This window comes from Triticum dicoccoides, chromosome 7B (genome assembly GCF_002162155.2).
Source record: "Triticum dicoccoides isolate Atlit2015 ecotype Zavitan chromosome 7B, WEW_v2.0, whole genome shotgun sequence".
Taxonomy (NCBI): Eukaryota; Viridiplantae; Streptophyta; class Magnoliopsida; order Poales; family Poaceae; genus Triticum; species Triticum dicoccoides.
Window position 1 is genome coordinate 102,299,717 of NC_041393.1, and position 23,208 is coordinate 102,322,924.

Here is a 23,208-nt window from a genome sequence, read left to right on the forward strand (position 1 = left end):
AGGGGGCGACGACAGGGCGAGGAGGGTGCGGCGGCGACGGCATGGGGAGGGTGTGGCGGCGATGGCGTGGGGTGGGGTGGCACGAGGGAGGAAGAAAGAGGAGAGGAGACAGAGAGAGAGGGCGACGGCGGGGGCACGGCCGTTAAGTCAATTCTAAAGCTTTGCCGTCCGTCCCCTCTTTGCCGTCTGCTAGCGGACGGCAAAGAAAGATTTGCCGCCTGCTAGCGGACGGCAAAGAGGGGACCCATTAGGGGTTGACAGCCATTGGGCCGAACCCCCTCTTTGTCATCCGCTAGCTGATGACAAATCTTTCTTTGTCGCCCGCTAGCAGACGGCAAAGAGATGGCTTATGGCAAAGCCAGCCTTTGCCGTCCGCTGCCTCTTTGTCGTCCGCTTTCTGCTGGCTTATGGCAAAGCCTACCTTAGCCATCAGCTAGCAGGTGGCAAAGAATGGGCGGACGACAAATCTGCTGATTCCAGTAGTGTTCTAAATAGCCTTGTAGATCAGATCCGGTAGCCCCCAAGGATCGGCTTATATTTTCAAGATAAGTCGGGACTTTAAATAATAATCCTTGAATTTTGCATGTGTAGCCCCCAAGGGCTGGCTTAAACTTTCAAGATTTGGGACTTCAAATAGTAATGATTCAATTTTGCACCTGTAGCCCCCAAGGGCCAGCTTAAACTGTCAAGATCAGCGGGGTCTCATTACCATATTTGTTCGTAAAATCTAAGCATATGGCCCCATGAATCGGCTATAGTGGGTAAACAAATTACTATTGAGCAATTGATAGAAAAGCGCATAATTATAATGATATCTAAGGCAATGATCATGAATATAGGAATCACGTCCTTGAAAAGTAGACCGACTCCTACCTACATCTACTACTATTACTCCACACATCGACCATTATTTAGCATGCATCTAGAGTATTAAGTTCATAAGAAGGAGTAACACCTTAAGCAAGATGACATGATGTAGAGGGATAAACTCAAGCAATATGATATAAACCCCATCTTTTTATTCTTGATGGCAACAATACAATATGTGCCTTGCTACCCGTTCTACCACTAGGTGAGGACACTGCAAGATTGAACCCAAAACTAAACACCTCTCCCATTGCAAGAAAAACCAATATAGTTGGCCAAACCAAACGGATAGTTCAAAGAGAAATATAAAGATATCTTAATCATGCATAAAATAGTTCGGAGAAGATTCAAATAATATTCATAGATAATCTGATGATAAATCCACAATTCATCAAATCTCAACAAACACACCACAAAAGAAGATTACACTGAATAGAACTCCAAGAACAACGAGGAGAACATTGTATTGAAGATCAAAGAGAGAGAAGAAGCCATCTAGCTACTAACTATGGACCCTTAGGTCCGTGGTAAACTACTCACGCTTCATCAGAAGGGCACCAAGGTTGATGTAGAGGCCCTCCGTGATCGAATCCCCCTCCGGCGGAGTGCCGGAAAAGGCCCCAAGATGGGATCTCATAGGAACAAAAGCTTACAGCGGCAAAAAGTATTTTTGGTGTGCCCTCTCGTATAGGGGAATATTTGAGGATTTATAGTGCAGAGATTAGGTCAAGACGGTCCACGAGGAGCCCACCAGCCAGGGGCGCCCCCCTGGGGCGTGCCCCCATAGCTTGTGGCTGCCTTGTGGGTCTTCTGGCCTCCTCTCCAAGTCTCGTGGGTTTCTTCTGGTCCAAGCAAAATCACCATAAAGTTTTATTCCATTTGGACTCCGTTTGATATTCCTTTCCTGAAAAAGTCAAAAACAAGGAAAAAATAGAAACTGGCACTGGGTTCTAGGCTAACAGGTTAGTCCCAAAAATAATACAAAATATCATATTAATGCATATAAAACATTCAAAACAGATAATATAATAGCATGGAACAATAAAAAATTATAGATACGTTGGAGACGTATCACGCGCCGCTCCGCATTGAAGGCGGCTCAGGACAGACACGACCTCTCACTGCCTCTGCCATTAAAGTGGCATGCCAGCCAGAGGCGCCACCGGCTGCATGCCCGGCTGAACACGCCTCCTTGCCACATTCATATGCCTCCATTAAACCTGCATGGAAGCCGATAAATCTACTCCGGCCACACGTCCGTTCATGAGCGGGCCGTCATTAAAGGCAATGCCTACTGAACTCCTCCAGTCCGCCCTCTATTTAAACGAAGCCAGATGCCAGGCAAGAATCGCTCCCCTTCGCCGCTCCCCCATCTCCTCCTTCACCATTTTCTCCATTCTCCCGATGGCTTTCGAAGAGCAGTTCTCCGGCATACAAGCCGGCTGTGTGGCTCGCCGAGCTCATCGGATATGAGCAAGGCAGCTCACTGCTCCACCTCCCTCGCCTAGCCCGATGGAGCTAGTTGCAGTGCCAAGCCGACGTTCAGCAACTCGCCGCTCCAGGGCAGCTTGATGAGGAGTGGCGAGTTGCTCCACGCCAGCACGGGCATCGCCGCATCCAATGCATGTTACCGCGCCATCCGCCGTCAATGTGCGCGTAGCCGAGCCATGCACGCAGAGAAAGAAGTCAGCTGCGCAGATGTCGATGAGTTGGCGACCCGCACGTTCGTGCCCACCGCCATCATCGAGGAGAACTAGAACACGGGAGGCCATTTCTGCTTGTATCCCATGGAGGCCGCCGCCGGTGCCCTAGCCGGTTCTCCTTTATCTCAGAACATCCTGGGCACCCGCCTGAGCTACACAGAAGCACCTGATAACCCACAAGTATAGTGTATCAATTGTAGCCTTTCTCGATAAGTAAGAGTGTCGAACCCAACAAGGAGCTAAAGGTAGAACAAATATTCCTCAAGTTCTATCGACCACCGATACAACTCTACGCACACTTGACGTTCTCCTTACCTAGAACAGATATGAAACTAGAAGTTCTTTGTAAGTGTGAAGGGATAGGTTTGCAAGATAATAAAGAACATGTAAATAAAAGCTAGGGGCTGTTTACATAAACAAGCAATTATGTTAGTTTTAGTAGAGAGATTTTTGTCACAAGAAAGTTATTTGTCCCTAGGCAATTGATAACTAGACCGGTAATCACTATTGCAATTTTATATGAGGGAGAGGCATAAGCTAACATAATTTCTCTACTTGGATCATATGCACTTATGATTGGAACTCTAGCAAGCATCAGCAACTACTAAAGATCATTAAGGTAAAACCCAACCGTAGCATTAAAGTATCAAGTCCTCCTTACTCCCATACGCAACAACCCACTTACTTGGGTTTAAGCTTCTGTCACTCTAGCAACCCACCATAAGCGAATCATGAACGTATTGCAAACCATACAACGGGGATCCCTCACGCTTGCGCGACATGGAGAGCACCATAGGACAACACCAATAATAAAACATACAACTCAAACCAATCATGATAATCAATCAACACATAGGACAAAACAGATCTACTCAAACAACATAGGATTGCCATACATCATTGCGAAATAATATATAGCGTTGAGCACCATGTTTAAGTAGATATTACAATGGGTAAAAGAAAGGTTACACAGCTGCATAGAGGGGTAGAGAGTTGGTGGTGATGGCGACAAAGTTGTTGGTGTAGATCGCCATCACGATGATGGCCCCGATGGTGTTCTGGCGCCACCGAGAGAGAGGGGGAGAGAGCCCCCCTCCTTCTTCCTCTTCCTTGGACTCCCCCCTAGATGGGAGGAGGGTTTCCCCTCTGGTCCTTGTCCTCCATGGCGGCGGAGGGGCGAGATGAAAGTGCAACTATCCCTAGGTGGTTTTGGTAATTCATAACAACATATAGCTCATTGAGCTAATGCTATTCCAAGACTATTATTTCAGGAAAGCTCAATGAATGGCATGGCATGGATGATGAAAGTGGATCCCTCAAAATACTAAGGACAAAGGATTGGCTCAAGCTCAAAAGCTCAAGACTCTTCATTTTATATTTTAGTGATCCAAGATCACATTGAGTCTATAGGAAAAGCCAATACTATCAAGGAGGGATGAGGTGTTGCTTAATGAGCCTCTTGCTTCATGTGCTTTGTGATATGCTCCAAAACCCTCAGCTACTTTCCCACATCCACAAATGACCTAAACCCAAAGCCAAAATCGGTCACACCGATTCTTCCAATCCGGCGCCACCGATTCCAAAAGTCATAGCCACTGCCACAAACCCTAAGAAAATCGGTCTTACCGATAGGGATCTCGGTCTCACCGAGATGGGATTGTAATCTCCCTGTTTCCCTTTGTAATGTTTCGGTCTAACCGAAGTGAGCGATCGGTCCCACCGAGATTGCAATGTAAACTCTCTGTTTCCCTTTTGTAACATTTCGGTCTCACCGAAAAGAGCAAATCGGTCCCACCGAGTTTACCTGACCAACTCTCTGGAAAGCTTATTACCAAAATCGGTTTCACCGAGTTTGTGTAATCGGTCTTACCGAGATTACGTTATGCCCTAACCCTAGCCGAATCAGTCTCACTGAGATGCATGTCAGTCCCACCGAAAATCACTAACGGTCACTAAGTTTACTAAATCGGTTCGACTAAGTCTGTTGAATCGGTCCCACTGAGTTTGGTAAATTGTGTGTAACGGTTAGATTTTGTGTGGAGGCTATATATACCCCTCCACCTCCTCTTCATTCATGGAGAGAGCCATCAGACTAAACCTACACTTCTAACTTACCATTTCTGAGAGAGAACCACCTACTCATGTGTTGAGGCCAAGATATTCCATTCCTACCATATGAATCTTGATCTCTAGCCTTCCCCAAGTTGCTTTCCACTCAAACCCTCTTTCCACCAGATCCAAATCCTATGAGAGAGAGTTGAGTGTTGGGGAGACTATCATTTTAAGCACAAGAGCAAGGAGTTCATCATCAACGCACCATTTGTTACTTCTTGGAGAGTGGTGTCTCATAGATTGGCTAGGTCTCACTTGGGAGCCTCCGACAAGATTGTGGAGTTGAACCAAGGAGTTTGCAAGGGCAAGGAGATCGCCTAATTCATGAAGATCTACCGCTAGTGAGGCAAGTCCTTCGTGGGCGACGGCCATGGTGGGATAGACAAGGTTGCTTCTTCGTGGACCCTTCGTGGGTGGAGCCCTCCGTGGACTCGCGCAACTGTTACCCTTCATGGGTTGAAGTCTCCATCAACGTGGATGTACGATAGCACCACCTATCGGAACCACGCCAAAAACATCCGTGTCTCCAATTGTGTTTGAATCCTCCAAACCCTTCCCTTTACTTTCTTGCAAGTTGCATGCTTTAATTTCCGTTGCCCATATATTCTTGCATGCTTGCTTGATTTGTGTGATGATTGCTTGACTTGTCCTAAGATAGCTAAAATCTTCCAAACTCTAAAATTGGGAAAAGGTTAAGTTTTTAATTGGTCAAGTAGTCTAATCACCCCCTCTAGACATACTTCAAGGTCCTACAAGTGGTATCAGAGCTTTGGTCTCCATTTGCTTTGATTTCAATAGCTTTTGGTGGTCATAGCCTTGGTTTCACAACGTAGGAGAGTATGGCGTCTAGCGAGGGAAATTATCACCGTAGAGGTCCTTACTTTGATGGTACTAATTTTGCTAGTTGGAAGCATAAGATGAAAATGCATATTCTCGGACATAACCCCGCCGTTTGGGCAATTATTTGTATTGGCTTGCAAGGTGAATTCTTTGATGGAAGAGAACCGAACCGTGAAGCGAATGCGGAAGAATTGAAGATGTTGCAATACAACACTCAAGCTTGTGATATCATCTTCAACGGATTGTGCCCCGAAGAATTCAACAAAATCAGATGTCTTGAGAATGCAAAGGAAATTTGGGATACTTTGATTGATATGCATGAAGGTACCGAATTCGTCAAGGAATCCAAGTTGGATGTGCTCCAAAGTCAGCTTGACAAGTTCAAAATCAAGGATGGTGAAGGTGTCGCTGAAATGTACTCTAGGCTTGCACTTATCACAAATGAGATTGCTGGCTTAGGGAGTGAAGAAATGACCGACAAATTCATCATCAAGAAGATCCTAAGAGCATTGGATGGAAAATATGATACCGTGTGCACTTTGATTCAAATGATGCCAAACTACAAAGATCTCAAGCCAACGGAAGTCATTGGAAGAATTGTTGCTCATGAGATGTCACTCAAGGATAAGGAGGAACTTCACAACAAGTCAAGTGGTGCTTACAAAGCCTCAACTGAAGCCCCCACATCATCAAGTGAGAAACAAACCTTCAATGAAGAATTGAGCTTAATGGTGAAGAACTTCAACAAATTCTACAAGAGTAGAAGCAAAGAAAGAAGCTCCAAGTCAAGGTCTTATCATGACAAAAGATCTTCTAGTCGAGAGCGCAATTGCTACAATTGTGGGAGGCCTGGACACTACTCCAATGAGTGTACGGCACCCTACAAAAGAAGAGAAGATTCTCCAAAAATAAGAAGCAAAAGAGAAGAATCACCACCAAGAGAGAGGAGGAGTAGAGATGATCGTTATGAACGAAGACCCTCACGAAGAAGCAAGGATTCGGAAAGGAAGGACAAGTCATCAAGGAGCTACACAAAACGAAGACATCAAGCTCATGTTGGTGAATGGGTATCCGGCTCCGACTCCGACAATCACTCCGAGAGAAGCTATCACTCCGACTCCGAACATACTCAAGATGAAGGTGTTGCCGGTCTAGCACTTATGTCAACCAACTCCTACGACATATTTGATTCACCAAATGAAGGAATTGGAAGATGCTTCATGGCCAAAGGTCCAAAGGTAACACATCCTGAGTATGTTGATTTCAATAGTGATGAAGATGACTTGCTTGTGGATGATGATTTACTTGTTGACAACTCTAGTGATGAATACTATGATGAAACGTCAATTAATCATGCTAATCAAATGAATGACAATGATAAGGAGAAAATTGAGCTTCTAACTAAAGAACTAAACACTCTAAAGTTGGCTCATGAAACTATCTTCGAAAATCATCGAGAACTTTTAAGGGCTCATGAGAAGTTACGCTTTGAAAAGCTCAATCTTGAGCAAGAGCATGAGTTCTTAAAAGCAATCAATGATGATCTCCGTAAGAAAAGTTCTTCTTACATTGCCAAGCGTTTACTCTTATCTACTTACATGCCTCAAGTCAAGTCTAGTAACAAGTACAAGAAAGATACTTCCTCTAGTAGTAACAATAACAATGTTAAATCCAATATTGTTGCTTCTAGTAGTTCTCTTGATTCCACTAATGATTCTCTTAGCCAAGTTACACTTGAGCAAGAAAATAGCTTATTGAAGGGAATTATAGAGAAAGGTGTTTACAAGAGCCTTGCCGGGAGTAAGCAATTCGAGGAAATTGTACGCAAGCAAGGAAGACACCGGAAGAATCAAGGTGTTGGTTTTGAACGAAAGTTCAATGCCAATGGAGTTGAGTGGGAAGAAGATCAATACCCCAAGATGAAGTTTGTTCCTCAACAAGAGAAGTATGATCCTACTTCCTTCAAGGGAACACAAGCTCAAGATGATCTTCCTCCACAAGACCACAAGAACAAAGGCAAGGATAAGCTTCAAGAAGAGATTTATGCATTTTAAGAAGCACCTAAGGTCTCGGTCAAGTGGATTCCCAAGACTAAGTCAAGTTCTACTTCATCAAGTACAACTACAACTCCAAGGATTCCCATCAAGATGATGTGGATCCCGAAGAAGAAGAACTAGAGAGTTCTTGAGGGTGACTCCGCCAACATTCTTCACTCAAATATTTATGGCAAGGACAAGTGCAATCAACTTCCACATCTTGCACTAGTTCAAGGAGTCACAAACCCTCATGTTGGTAAGGCAAGGGACAAGGTAACCTAATGTTTTCATGGACATCATCTTGTGTGTGCATCACTCTATGTCTATGGATATTCGTGTTTGTTCCTTGTGGGACTAACCCATGTAGGTAAGTTGAAAGTGCAACTCACTCCAAAGGATTGCTCCAAATGATCTACATCAACATTGAGCATCCACATCTTCAACACCTACATGAAGTCATCATCGACAAAACCCAAGGTTAGTTCATCCCTCTAAAGGGGGGATCTCACATCTAGGGGGAGCTTAACTCAAAAAATTGAGTCAAAGCAACTCTAATGATGTGAACACATCAATGCATTATGTAAATGTGGTAACCCCACTTGAGCTTAAACGATGAGTATGACCTATGATCAAATGTTCTCATTTGACTCCTAAGTCAATATACTCATATATAGATGACCTAGTCATCGCCAATTGTTTGATAGATGCTAGAATTGGTTGTGCATGCTTTGCCACATATTTCATTTGCCATTTTATTGTGTGAGCATGTTGGTGCATATTTTACTCATTCAAGGACATCCACTTGTTGTTTTGATTGTTTGGTTCTTTCTTCTTTTGGCCAAGTGGATGGACAAGAATGCCTAAGAACCCTCTCTAGCTATCTATGCTTTTCTCATCGCAAACTCTATTCATGCTACATCACAAAATTTGATCAAGTCAGATTCGAACCACTCTGTGTGAGGAGCACTCAGGGTCCCCGATTCGTCATAGACTTAAACTTCCAAAACCTCTTTGTGATTCTCGGTCTGACCGATTCCTCCATTTCGGTCCTACCGAGATCATTAAGTTGATCTGAGTTTTCAATCTCGGTGCAACCGATTTGAACTTTTCGGTCACACCGAGTTGCTGTAACTGAACACAGTTATGCATCTCGGTGCCACTGAGTTGTTCCACTCGGTCACACCGACAGGGTCGGGCTATATATAGACACGGGCAAAATTTTGGAAATTTCTCCGAACCCCTTCGCCCGCACAATAGCTCGCTCTGCCATCGAAGGTCTCCGGATCGTCTCCTCATTGCCAGCCGCCTCCTGTCGCTGGTCTCCACCGCCGGCAACAGAATTCAACCCCACCGTTGCTGCCGTAGCGAGTTCATTGCCACACTATGGTATGGACTCGATCTTTGTGCTATCCACATCTGATTCCTAGCACATTGTACTCTTATTGATTCTTGCCACGATTGAAACAATCCTATCCAGCCAAAGTAGTCTGTAGAGTAGATTAGATTCAAATTTTTAGGGTTAGGTTTCCGCCGAAACCATCTCGGACCCACCGAGTTGAAAAACTCGGTCTCACCGATTTGGCATATGCCATTGCACTAGTGACTCTCGGTCTGACCCAGAATTACTAATCGGTGCGACCGATTTCAGGATTCTGTGAAACCCTAGCAGTCTCGGTGCCACTAAACTGTGACTCGATCCAACTGAGTTCATCAATTTAGGTTCCAAAAACTACTTTGGTATCACCGAGTTTGAAAATCGGTTGATCCGAAATGCTTTCTGTGGAAAACTAAAACTGAATTTTTGAATCATTCTTTTGAAAAATTTCTGCATTTTGTGATGCTCATCCACTCTATCTCATCTATAACTCTTCACAGGGTCAGCAGTCAGCCTTTGCAGCATGTCAGACCAGAGTGACAGCCAGAACAGGTCAGCAGAGTAGATTCACATGAGTGAGGGCACTAGTCCCTCCAGCACTTCAGATGAAGGGAGCAGAAGCACTCCTAGCAACCTGCCTAAGGCTGCTACCAGGCAAAGGAGAAAGAGAACCTCAGACTCAGAAGATGAGGACTACAAAGCTGAAGAAGATGAGGCTACTTCCAAGAAAGTGGTGCTCAAGAAGGAATATGGCTCAACAAAGGATACAAAGCCAGGCATGAAGATCAAAAGGCCTGCAGGAAGACAACCAATGTCCAAGGCCAGAGCATCAACTCAACTGCCTGAAAAGCCTGATCCCAAAGAGCCAGCTACTAAAGGCAAGAAGAGGAAGGAAAGGGTCAAGAATACCATGGCCAGAGTTGTTGGTCAACCTTCCATGATGGAAGAGGAAGAGCTTGCTGCACCAGCACCAAAGGCACCAAAGCTTATGGGTGATGCTATTAAATCTGGGGCTGCAACATCTAAGCCCAAGGAAGCACCCAAAGCTGCCCCCAAGGCCAAGTCTGCACCAAAGAGGAATACCAGGAGTATTCCAGCTGCTGAGAAGAACAAGGCCCCAGTGCCTGAGGTTGCTGAGGAGGAAGATGAAGAAGGACAGGTTCTAAGGAAGCTCAAGCCTAAGATACCAGATCACAATGATGCCCATCCTGTGGCTGAGGACATGAACATCAGAAAATACTCAGGATTGAGGCTATGGAGGATGGCAGATCCATATGCCACAAGGAGAAGAACTACTGTTGATTACAGGTTCCATACAAAGGAACATCAGGACTTCTGTGAGACAATCTTATTGGACAAGAAGCCCATAGTTTGTGATATGAGGTGGGTCGACTGGACCTACATGAAGGAAAATGAAGAGCACTATCCTGGAGTGCAAGACAGCTTTGTTGCTTGTGGAGTTGCAGATTTTGTTGGGCAAAAGCTCACAAACTGGAATGATGAACTTATCATGCAATTCTACTCCACATCACATTTTTACCCAGATGGAAGAATTGTTTGGATGTCTGAAGGTACAAGGTACCAATCCACTATTGAAGAATGGGAAAAACTGATAAATGCCCCAAAGGAAAATGATGATGATCTGGATGTATGCCAAGAAGAAAATGGGATACAATACCATGGCACACATGTACAAGGAGATCCCAGACAAAACCCTAGAGACTTTCTCTTTTGGATCAGTCCTTTTTCTGTTGTCAGGGCTGCCTACTATCAATTGGATTCTGAGGCACACTCTGTTGCCCAAGTTTGGTGACCACAACATGATCAGAGGGCATGCCATCAATATGTTGCATTTATTTGATGTGCCACAGAAATTCAAAGTCATGAGCCTTATAGTTGAAACCATTAAGAGGACTGCAGCAGATCAGAAGAGGAGCTGTGGTTATGCACCTCAGATTCAGGAATTGATCAACTCAAAGATGGGAACTGGCACATATCTATTGGATAGGGAACATTTTCCACTCTATCCAGACTTTGAAGACAATGATTTTGTCATGAGTGAGGATGATACATCAGCAGTTCAAGCTCAGGAGAAGAGGGAGAAGGCAAGGAAGGAGAAGGCTGCCAAGATGCCAACTCAAGAGGAGGCATCTGAGTATTTCTTGAAAAACAAGCAGGAGCAGCTTGGTTACTTGATAACATCATCTCTGAGGATTGAGAAGGGATTGGCCACCCTCACTCAGAATCAGGAGAGCCTGGAGAGAATCATGGAACTCAAATTTCATGATCTTGATGTCAAGGTAACTGAGATTCATACAGTAGTGGAGAAACTGCATGATGACATGCAGGAGAGGAAGGGCAAGACAACCACTAATGTCTTTGCCAGAGTGCCTAGAGCTTAGAGGTCAGCTGTTGTGCCAGTGCCAGACACTAGAGCAACATCTTCAGCACCAGCTACTGCCCCTTCAGCTCTAGTGCAACCAGCTTCAGCATCAACTGAAGCCTTCGTCCAAGGAGCCATCTCTACACCACCAGCTGAAGATCAAGCCTGAGAGTCGATCTAGCACTATGCATTTTTGGTAACTTTTTGGTAACTTTTTGGTAACTTGTTGCCAAAGGGGGAGAAAAATGTATAGATCATAGGCTTCGAGAGAGAGAGTGTTGCTTTTGTTCTCTCTTGCTTTGTTGGTTTAAACTTGGTTGCTTTTGATTGGTTGATATACTATGCTTGTGAGACATTGATGATCATGTGTTTGATCATAAGCTACACTTATGCATGTTTGATGATATTATCCTATCTATCTTATGTGATCATTCACTTTGCTTGGTGATGAGTGCATGTATTCAATACTTATCATTTTGAGTGCTCCACCAAGATGTATGTGACATGGAAGAGTAACCCATGACCTTAATTCCTTGTGCATTTGCAGTCCAAAGCAAATTTTAAACTATGCACAAATTTAGGGGGAGCTCTTGCTTATCACATACTTCTCAAAGCGACGATGTTTTTATTCTTATTATCATTTGTCGAAGCTTTGATCTATATGTCGTCATCAATTACCAAAAAGGGGGAGATTGAAAGTGCAACTATCCCTAGGTGGTTTTGGTAATTCATAACAACATATAGCTTATTGAGCTAATGCTATTCCAAGACTATTATTTCAGGAAAGCTTGGCATGGCATGGATGATGAAAGTGGATCCCTCAAAATACTAAGGACAAAGGATTGGCTCAAGCTCAAAAGCTCAAGACTCTTCATTTTATATTTTAGTGATCCAAGATCACATTGAGTCTATAGGAAAAGCCAATACTATCAAGGAGGGATGAGGTGTTGCTTAATGAGCCTCTTGCTTCATGTGCTTTGTGATATGCTCCAAAACCCTCAGCTACTTTCCCACATCCACAAATGACCTAAACCCAAAGCCAAAATCGGTCACACTGATTCTTCCAATCCGGCGCCACTGATTCCAAAAGTCATAGCCACTCCACAAACCCTAAGCAAATCGGTCTTACCGATCGGGATCTTGGTCTCACCGAGATGGGATTGTAATCTCTATGTTTCCCTTTGTAACATTTCGGTCTAACCGAAGTGAGCGATCGGTCCCACTGAGATTGCAATGTAAACTCTCTGTTTCCCTTCTGTAACATTTCGGTCTCACCGAAAAGAGCAAATCGGTCCCACCGAGTTTACCTGACCAACTCTCTGGAAAGCTTATTACCAAAATCGGTTTCACCGAGTTTGTGTAATCGGTCTTACCGAGATTACCTTATGCCCTAACCCTAACCGAATCGATCTCACCGAGATGCATGTCAGTCCCACCGAAAATCACTAAGGTCACTAGGTTTACTAAATCGGTCCGACCGAGTCTGTTGAATCGGTCCCACCGATTTTGGTAAATTGTGTGTAACAGTTAGATTTTATGTGGAGGCTATATATACCCCTCCACCTCCTCTTCATTCGTGGAGAGAGCCATCAGACTAAACCTACACTTCCAATGTACCATTTCTGAGAGAGAACCACCTACTCATGTGTTGAGGCCAAGATATTCCATTCCTACCATATGAATCTTGACCTCTAGCCTTCCCCAAGTTGCTTTCCACTCAAACCCTCTTTCCACCAGATCCAAATCCTATGAGAGAGAGTTGAGTGTTGGGGAGACTATCATTTGAAGCACAAGAGGAAGGAGTTCATCATCAGCGCACCATTTGTTACTTCTTGGAGAGTGGTGTCTCCTAGATTGGCTAGGTGTCACTTGGGAGCCTCCGAAAAGATTGTGGAGTTGAACCAAGGAGTTTGTAAGGGCAAGGAGATCGCCTACTTCGTGAAGATCTACCGCTAGTGAGGCAAGTCCTTCGTGGGCGACGGCCATGGTGGGATAGACAAGGTTGCTTCTTCATGGACCCTTCGTGGGTGGAGCCCTCCGTGGACTCGTGCAGCCATTACCCTTTGTGGGTTGAAGTCTCCATCAACGTGGATGTACGATAGCACCACCTATCGGAACCACGCCAAAAACATCCGTGTCTCCAATTGCGTTTGAATCCTCCAAACCCTTCCCTTTACTTTCTTGCAAGTTGCATGCTTTAATTTCCGCTGCCTATATACTCTTGCATGCTTGCTTGATTTGTGTGATGATTGCTTGACTTGTCCTAAGATAGCTAAAATCTGCCAAACTCTAAAATTGGGAAAAGGTTAAGTTTTTAATTGGTCAAGTAGTCTAATCACCCCCTCTAGACATACTTCAAGGTCCTACACGAGAGCTGCTCCGAGATTGGATCTCTCTTTGTGTTTCCTTCTGTTTCTGCGTTCCTAGATTCTGGCCTTTCACCTTTTCTTAAATTCCCGGAGATCCGTAACTCTGATTGGGCTGAAATTTTAACACGGTTTTTATCTAGATATTAGCTTTCTTGTGGCCGAAGAAGGGCACCAACTGCCTTACAGGGTGGCCACAAGCCTCCCAGGCGTGCCCAGGGTAGGGGGCTCCCCTAGGGCTTGTGGGCCCCACACGCATCATCTCGCGTTGATTTTTCCCAAAAATCACATATATTCCAAAAAAATCTCCGTACGTTTTTATCGCGTTTGGACTTCGTTTGGTATGGCTATTCCGTGAAACAAAAAACATGCAACAAATAGGAACTGACACTGGGCACTAGATCAATATGTTCGTCCGAGAAATAGTATAAAAAGTTGCCAAAAGTATTTAAAAGTTGTAGAATATTGGCATGAAACAATAAAAAAGTATAGATACGATGGAGACATATCATCACCCTTCCCCTACGGCTGAAGCACCCACTTTGCCACTCCGCTGAGCGGCGTAGCCGGACACAGGGAAGATACGGGGGAAGAATATGCCTCTGAGGCTCCTAGCAGTCCGGGTAGCGGCCTACCGAACATGGGGAATACAAAGGTATCTGCCCTGGCTGGCCGTAGACTAGTATAGTGTATCCATGTCGTTGGAGTGGACCTCCGCGCAACTGTACGTACACATAGTTTTAGCTTTTTAGGTCAAATATGTCCAAAATGTAACCATTATCGTCCGGTTTGTATGACATCCTTCATGTTCATATGAAATCCGCCTTGTTTTCATGAATTTCATCCGTTTTGTTGAAAAAGAGTTTGAAATGCATGCGGCTACAGTTGGATGGCGTCCTCCCGCATCCATGTCCATGGACGGATGCAGGAGGAAATTTGTGAGTTGTCATTGAAGATGCCCTTAGTCCATCGATTTGCCTCGTGGAGCCATAATCTCCCATGTTGGCCTCCGTTGGTCCCGTCGTCAATCTTGGGGGAGGCATTCGTGGCATTCCGACGAACGGTGTTTAGACACCCACACGAGGACTCCTCGAATGGAAATCATGACCGAACGATATTTTTTGATAAAGGGTGGATTTTATTGGCTTAAAATGGAGCCTCAAGATACAAACATAATGAGCATGGACCCAGTCTCTACATATGTAGGATGCACACAACCAACATCAATGCATGCACAACACACACACCGACAAAATAGCAAAGTCATATAAGATCAAAGCTATGCGTAGACGAGGAGAAAAAAAAACCAAACGCGGTCATTCCCGCAATCAGCAAACTACAACAATAATCACATCCGCACCAATCATCTCATGACACCATATGGACGACAAGGTTATTCCACAACAATGTCATCAAGAAGGGAACGATGCTTGATACGTCTCCAACGTATCTATAACTTTTGATTGTTCCATGCTATTATATTATCTGTTTTGGATGTTAATAGGCATTTATATGCTATTTTATATTATTTTTGGGACTAACCTATTAACCGAGAGCCTAGTGCCAGTTTCTATTTTTTTGCCTATTTTAAAGTTTCATAGAAAAGGAATACCAAATCGAATGAAACTTTCGCGATGATCTTTCTTGGACCGGAAGGAAACCAGAAGACTTGGAGATGGAGTCGGAGACGCAACGAGGCGGCCACGAGGCAGGAGGGCGCGCCCAGGGGGGTAGGTGCGCCACCTACCTCATGGGCCCCTCGTGGGTCTCCTGACCTAGCTCTTCGCCTATATATACTCTTATACCCTGAAAACATCTAGGGGAGCCATGAAACCACTTTTCCACCGCTGCAACCTTCTTTACCCGTGAGATCCCATCTAGGGACGTATTTCGGCATCCTGCCGGAGGGGGATTTGATCACTGAGGGCTTCTACATCAACACCATTGCCTCTCCGATGATGCGTGAGTAGTTTACCACAGACCTTCGGGTCCATAGCAAGTAGCTAGATGGCTTCTTCTCTCTCTTTGATTCTCAATACCATGTTCTCCTTGATGTTCTTGGAGATCTATTCGATGTAATATTCTTTTGCAGTGTGTTTCCCGAGATCCGATGAATTGTGGATTTATGATCAGATTATCTACGCATATTATTTGGTTCTTCTCTGAATTCTTATATGCATGATTTGATATCTTTGCAAGTCTCTTCGAATTATCGATTTAGTTTGGCCTACTAGATTGATCTTTCTTGCAATTGTAGAAGTGCTTAGCTCTGGGTTCAATCTTGCGGTGTCCTTTCCCAGTGACAGTAGGGGCAGCAAGGCACGTATTGTATTGTTGCCATCGAGGATAAAAAGATGGGGTTTTCATCTTATTTCTTGAGTTAATTCCTCTACATCATGTCATCTTACTTAATGCGTTACTCTGTTCTTTATGAACTTAATACTCTAGATGCAGGCATGAGTCGATCGATGTGTGGAGTAATAGTAGTAGATGCAGAATTGTTTCGGTCTACTTGACACGGATGTGATGCCTATGTTCATGATCATAGCCTTAGATATCGTCATAATTATGCGCTCTTCTATCAATTGCTCGGCAGTAATTTGTTCACCCACCATAATATTTTCTATCTTGAGAGAAGCCACTAGTGAAACCTATGGCCCCAGGGTCTCTTTTTCATTATATTGAATCTCTTTTACTTCATACTAGTTTCCTATCTACTATTTTGCAATTTTTTACTTTCCAATCTATAAACCAAAAGTACCAAAAATATTTACTTTACCGCTTATCTATCTCTATCATATCTCACTTTTGCAAGTGACCGTGAATGGATTGACAATCCCTTTATCATGTTGGGTGCAAGTTGTTGATTGTTTGTGCAGGTATTTAGCGACTTGTGCTTTTTTTCCTACTGGATTGATACCTTGGTTATCAAACTGAGGGAAATACTTATGCTACTTTGCTGCATCACCCTTTCCTCTTAAGGGGAAAAACCAATGCAAGCTCAAGAGGTAGCAAGAAGGATTTCTGGCGCCGTTGCCAGGGAGATCTATGCCAAGTCAAGTCATACCAAGTACCCATCATAAAATCTTCTCTCTTGGATTACAATATTCACCATTCGCCTCTCGTTTTCCTCTCCCCCACTTCTAAAACGATTTTTGAAAAACCTTTGCCTTTTCTTCGCCCCTCTTCCGTTTGTCTTTTTCGTTTGCTTCTTGTGTGCTTGTGTGTTGGTGTGCCTGTTTGCCTTGATGGTGCAGCCAAAAAGCGTCGATCCTCGCCTTAGGAGGTTGGAAGAAATTGAAAATAATGTTAGAAGCTTTATGTCTTCACAATTTGAGCATAATAATTTCTTTAGAAACGAGCTTAAAGAACAAAAAAGTTTTATGGAGTATATGAATAAAGAGCTCGATGATATGTCTAAAGATTTTTATGGTTTGAAATCTCAGTTTGCTCATCTTGAATATTTAGTAGGCCAAATTTCTGATAAACAAGCCACCTTAGTAAATAAGATGGTAGCTAAACCTAAGGCTCTAAATAATAATGACAAAGATCTAAAAATGATTGATGTGACTCCTATTAATAATGATGAATCTTGATAAAGGTGGGACTGGAGATGAGTCAACTTTAGTTAAAAGGTGTCCCAATAATTCGGAGTTTTTAGATCTTGATGCAAAAACTGATAAAAGTGGGATTGGAGAGGTCAAGACTTTAAGTAGCAATGAACCCATTGTTTTGGATTTTCAAGGATTTAATTATGATAATTGTTCTATAATAGATTGTATTTCCTTGTTGCAATCCGTGTTAAATTCTCCTCATGCTTATAATCAAAACAAAGCTTTTACTAATCATATCGTTGATGCTATGATGCAATCTTTTGAAGAAAAGCTTGAATTATAAATTTCTATCCCTAGAAAACTTCATGATGAGTGGGAACCTACTATTAAGATTAAGATTAAAGATATGAATGCTATGCTTTGTGTGATTTGTGTGCTAGTGTTTCCACGATTCCAAAAACTTTGTGTGATGTGTTAGGTTTTCATGAATTTGATGATTGTTCTTTAAATTTGCATCTTGCAGATTCCACTATTAAAAAACCTAGGGGAAGGATTGATGATGTTCTTATTGTTGCAAATAGGAATTATGCGCCCGTAGATTTCATTGTTCTTGATATAGATTGCAATCCTACATGTCCTATTATTCTTGGTAGACCTTTCATTAGAACGATTTGTGCAATTATTGATATGAAAGAAGGAAACGTTAGATTCCAATTTCCATGAAGGAAAGGTAGGGAACACTTTCCTAGGAAGAAAATTAAATTGCCATATGAATCTATTATGAGAGCCACTTATGGATTGTATACCAAAGATGGCAATAGCTAGATCTATTCGCGTTTTTATGCCTAGCTAAGGGCGTTAAATGATAGCGCTTGTTGGGAGGCAACCCAATTTTATTTTTGTTCTTTGCTTTTTGTTCCTGTATAGTAATAAGTAATTCATCTAACCTCTGGATATATGTCGTTTTATGTTTTAATTAGTGTTTGTGCCAAGTGGAACCTTTAGGATAGCTTACGGTGATAGTTGTGTTGATCCTGCTGAAAATCAGAAACTTTTGCACTCAGTAAATTAGTTTTGAAAATTCACATAAATGTGATTTTGATCTGATTCTTTTTGATCTAGATTGGTACAAAAATTTCTCAGGTTTTCATAATTTGGATGGATTTTTGGAGTTACATAAGTATTCGAGAGTTACAAATTACTACAGACTATTCCATTTTTCGCGTGTTGTTTGCTTATTTTGACGAATCTATGGGTAGTATCGGGGGGTGTGAACCATGGAAAAGTTGGAATACAGTAGATATTACACCAATATAAACAAAGAATGAGTTTGCAACAATACCTTAAGGTGGTGATTTATTTTCTTATACTGACGGAGCTCATGAGATTTTCTGTTGAGTTTTGTGTTGTGAAGTTTTCAAGTTTTTGGGTAAGGATTTGATGGACTATGGAATAAGGAGTGGAAAGAGCCTAAGCTTGGGGATTCCCAAGGCAACCCAAGGTAATATTCAAGGACAACCAAAAGCCTAAGCTTGGGGATGCCCCGGAAGGCATCCCCTCTTTCGTCTTCGTCTATCGGTAATTTTACTTGAGGCTATATTTTTATTCACCACATGATATGTGTTTTGCTTGGAGCATCTTGTATGATTTGAGTCTTTTCTTTTTAGTTTACCACAATCATCCTTTCTGTACACACCTTTTTGGAGATACGCGCATGAATCGTGATTTATTAGAATACTCTATGTGCTTCACTTATATCTTTTGTGCTAGAAAATATTGCTCTAGTACTTCACTTATATCTTTTTAGAGCACGGCGGTGGCTTTATTTTGCAGAAATTTTTGAACTCTCATGCTTCACTTATATTATTGTGAGAGTCTTTTAGAACAACATGGTAATTTTCTTTGGTTATAAAACTAGTCCTAATATGATGGGCATCCAAGATGGATATAATAAGAACTTTCATATGAAGTGCATTGAATACTATGAGAAGTTTGATTCTTTATGATTGTTTTGAGATATGAAGATGGTGTTATTAGAGTCATGCTAGTGGAGTAATTGTCAATTTGAGAGATACTTGTGTTAAAGTTTATGATTCCCATAGCATGCATGTATGGTGAACAGTTATGCGATGAAGTTGGAGCATGATTTATTTATTGATTGTCTTCCTTATGAGCGGCGATCGGGGACGAGCGATGGTCTTTTCCTACCAATCTACCCCCCTAGGAGCATGCATGTAGTACTTCGTTTTGATAACTAATAGATTTTTGCAATAAGTATGTGAGTTCTTTATGACTAATGTTGAGTCCATGGATTATACGTACTCTCACCCTTCCACCATTGCTAGCCTCTCTAGTGCCGCACAACTTTTGCCGGTATCATACACCCACCATACACCTTCCTCAGAACAACCACCATACCTACCTATTATGGCATTTCCATAGCCATTCCTAGATATATTGCCATGCAACTTTCCATCGTTCCACTTGACACACTCCATCATTGTCATATTGTTTGCATGATCATGTAGTTGACATCGTATTTGTGGCAAAGCCACCGTTCATAATTCTTTCATACCTGTCACTCTTGAATCATTGCACATCCCGGTACACCCACAAAGGCATTCACATAGAGTCATATTTTGTTCTAAGCATTGAGTTGTAATTCTTGAGTTGTAAGTAAGTAAAAGTGTGATGATCTTCATTATTAGAGCATTGTCCCATGTGAGGAAAGGATGATGGAGACTATGATACCCCCACAAGTCGGGACCAGACTCCTGACGACAAATAAAAAAAAGAAAAGAAAGAAAAGAGGCCATAAAAAAAGAAGGCCCAAATAAAAAATGAGAGAAAAAGAGAGAGGGGCAATGTTACTATCCTTTTTCCACACTTGTGTTTCAAAGTAGCACCTTGATCTTCATGATAGAGAGTCGCCTATTTTGTCACTTTCATATACTAGTGGGAATTTTCATTATAGAACTTGGCTTATATATTCCAATGATGGGCTTCCTCAAAATGCCCTAGGTCTTCGTGAGCAAGCGAGTTGGATGCACACCCACTTAGTTTCTTTTTGAGCTTTCATAGACTTATAGCTCTAGGGCATCCGTTGCATGGCATTCCCTACTCACTCACATTGATATCTATTGATGGGCATCTCCATAGCCCGTTGATACACCTAGTTGATGTGAGACTATCTTCTCCTTTTTGTCTTCTCCAGAACCACCATATTCTATTCCACCTTAGTGCTATATCCATGGTTCATGCTCATGTATTGCGTGAAGATTGAAAAAGTTTGAGAACATCAAAAGTATGCAACAATTGCTTGGCTTGTCATCTGGGTTGTGCATGATTTAAATATTTTGTGTGATGAAGATAGAGCATACCCAGACTATATGATTTTGTAGGGATAGATTTCTTTGGCCATGTTATTTTGAGAAGGCATGATTGCTTTGCTAGTATGCTTGAAGTATTATTGTTTTTATGTCAATATTAAACTTTTGTTTTGAATCTATTGGATCTGAACATTCATGCCACAATAAATAAAATTACATGGATAAATATGTTAGGAAGCATTCCACATCAAAAATTCTGTTTTTATCATTTACCTACTCGAGGATGAGCAGGAATTAAGCTTGGGGATGCTTGATACGTCTCCAACGTATCTATAATTTTTTATTGTTCCATGCTATTGTATTATCTGTTTTGGATGTTTAATAGACATTTATATGCTATTTTATATTATTTTTGGAACTGACCTATTAACCGAGAGCCCAGTGCCAATTTCTGTTTTTTTGCCTATTTTTAGAGTTTCGCAGAAAAGGTACCAAATAGAATGAAACTTTCGCGGTGATTGTTATTGGACCAGAAGGAAACCAAAAGACTTGGAGATGAAGTCGGAGACGCAACGAGGCGACCACGAGGCAGGAGGGTGTGCCTAGTGGGGTAGGGCGCGCCCCTACCTCATGGGCCCCTCGTGGCTCTCCTGACCTACCCCCTTCGCCTATATATACTCTTATACCCTGAAAACATCCAGGGGAGCCATGAAACCACTTTTCCACCACCACAACCTTCTGTACCTGTGAGATCCCATCTAGGGACCTTTTTCGGCGTCTTGCCGGAGGGGGATTCGATCACGGAGGGGATCTACATCAACACCATTGCCTCTCCGATGATGCGTGAGTAGTTTACCACATACCTTCTGGTCCATAGCTAGTAGCTAGATGGCTTCTTCTCTCTCTTCACTACAAAAGAATACACTTCCATGATGATATGTGTTTGTCACAGTAGGTCACGTTTTTTGTCATGCATGTACATCCATGACGATTTTATGACAGAATCAAGATAGTCATACCTGTGCTGTCGTAGAAGTGTTCCATGACATTACCAAAATTATCATCACGGAAGTGTCCACTTCCATGACGATAAATCGCGCGTCACAGAAGTGCTTTTGTCAAGGGTGACCGACACGTGGCATCCACCGTAGCGGAACACCGTTAAGCTATCAGGTTCGGTTTTGGATCCGATAACCCATTAACAGCCCCAACCAATGGGGATTTTCCACGTGTAAAATCATCATTGGCTAGAGGAAACACGTGTCGGCTCACCGTTGGGACAGATGTCATCCACTCATTGGACTGAAGGCGCCTATGATACGATGACACGTGGCACAGCCCAACAGAGGCCCATTCCTGTGAAAAGGCCGGCCCGTTTGACTTGGTCAAAAGTTGGCGGGCCGGCCCATGGAAAGCCTGTTAACGGCCTGTTCGCATATAGCCCATTTACAGCCCGCTAACCCAGGGCCTGTTACGACCTCTCCGAATTAGGCCCAGTAGCGTCATCTGGGCCGTCCAATATGATTCCAGCCCATTTTAACTTCCGGCCCATGTGTGGCCCATGACTTCTTTCGGCCCATATGAGGCCCTTTGTAACTCTTGGCCCATTAACGACCCATGGTGAAACTGTCCCGTAATGAATAGTGTATCACTTTATACCCATTAATGGCCCGTTATTCCATTGGGCCGTTTCCAACCCAAGTTATCTTCCGGCCTTCTCAGGGCCCATTTATTATTGGGCTCATTTGCAGCATTCGGTTACATACAACCCGTTACTGTCATTTTCTTCTTGTGGGCCAAATTCAGCCCGTCGTTACAGTCGGCCCGTTTGTGGACCGTTAATACGTTGGGCCGTTTTCATGTAAAAAAAACCCGTTGGGCTGTTTTCATAGATTTATCAAATACGGCCTATTAACAGCCCGTTATGGTCCATGAATAGTACGACCCATGATTGGCGAAATGATGATACGCCCCATAGAAGGCCCATGGATCCTACGGCCCGTATGAGGCCCATGGATACGGGCCGTAGGATCGTACGACCCATAGAAGGCCCATGGATCATACGGCCCGTAGAAGGCCCATGGACCCTACGGCCCATAGAAGGCCCATGGATCGTAAGGCCCGTATAGAAGGCCAATGGATCCTACGGCCTGAAGAAGGCCCATGGATCATACGGCACGCAGGAGGCCCATGGTTACAACAGTCCATGTGTTGCCATGATTATTTTGGCCTAGTTACCAAAAATAGGCTATTGTGGCCACTAGAAAAACACAGAAAAAGAACTGCAGTGACTACAAGCAAACAACTAAACAAGACAATAAGGAAATAAATAAGCAAGCAATTAATGCTAGACTATTACCGCTATTACACATATTACATCCACTAGGCATCAAAGTTCGCCACCAGTGCAAATATAGGGAACAAAGCAGCATATTACATACACTGGCCATCAAAATTGGCCACCAGTGCAAATAAACGCGGTAGCAAAACAAGAGCATAACTGAAACAACTTCAGAAGAGATCAGGAAACGTTATCCTGGGCATCCACCATGCTGGCAATAAGCTTAGCAAGCTTATTAGCTTTGTCCTCGCGCTAAAATCCTCCAATGCTTGCTGTTGCACCGGAATGTATGCATCTGAATG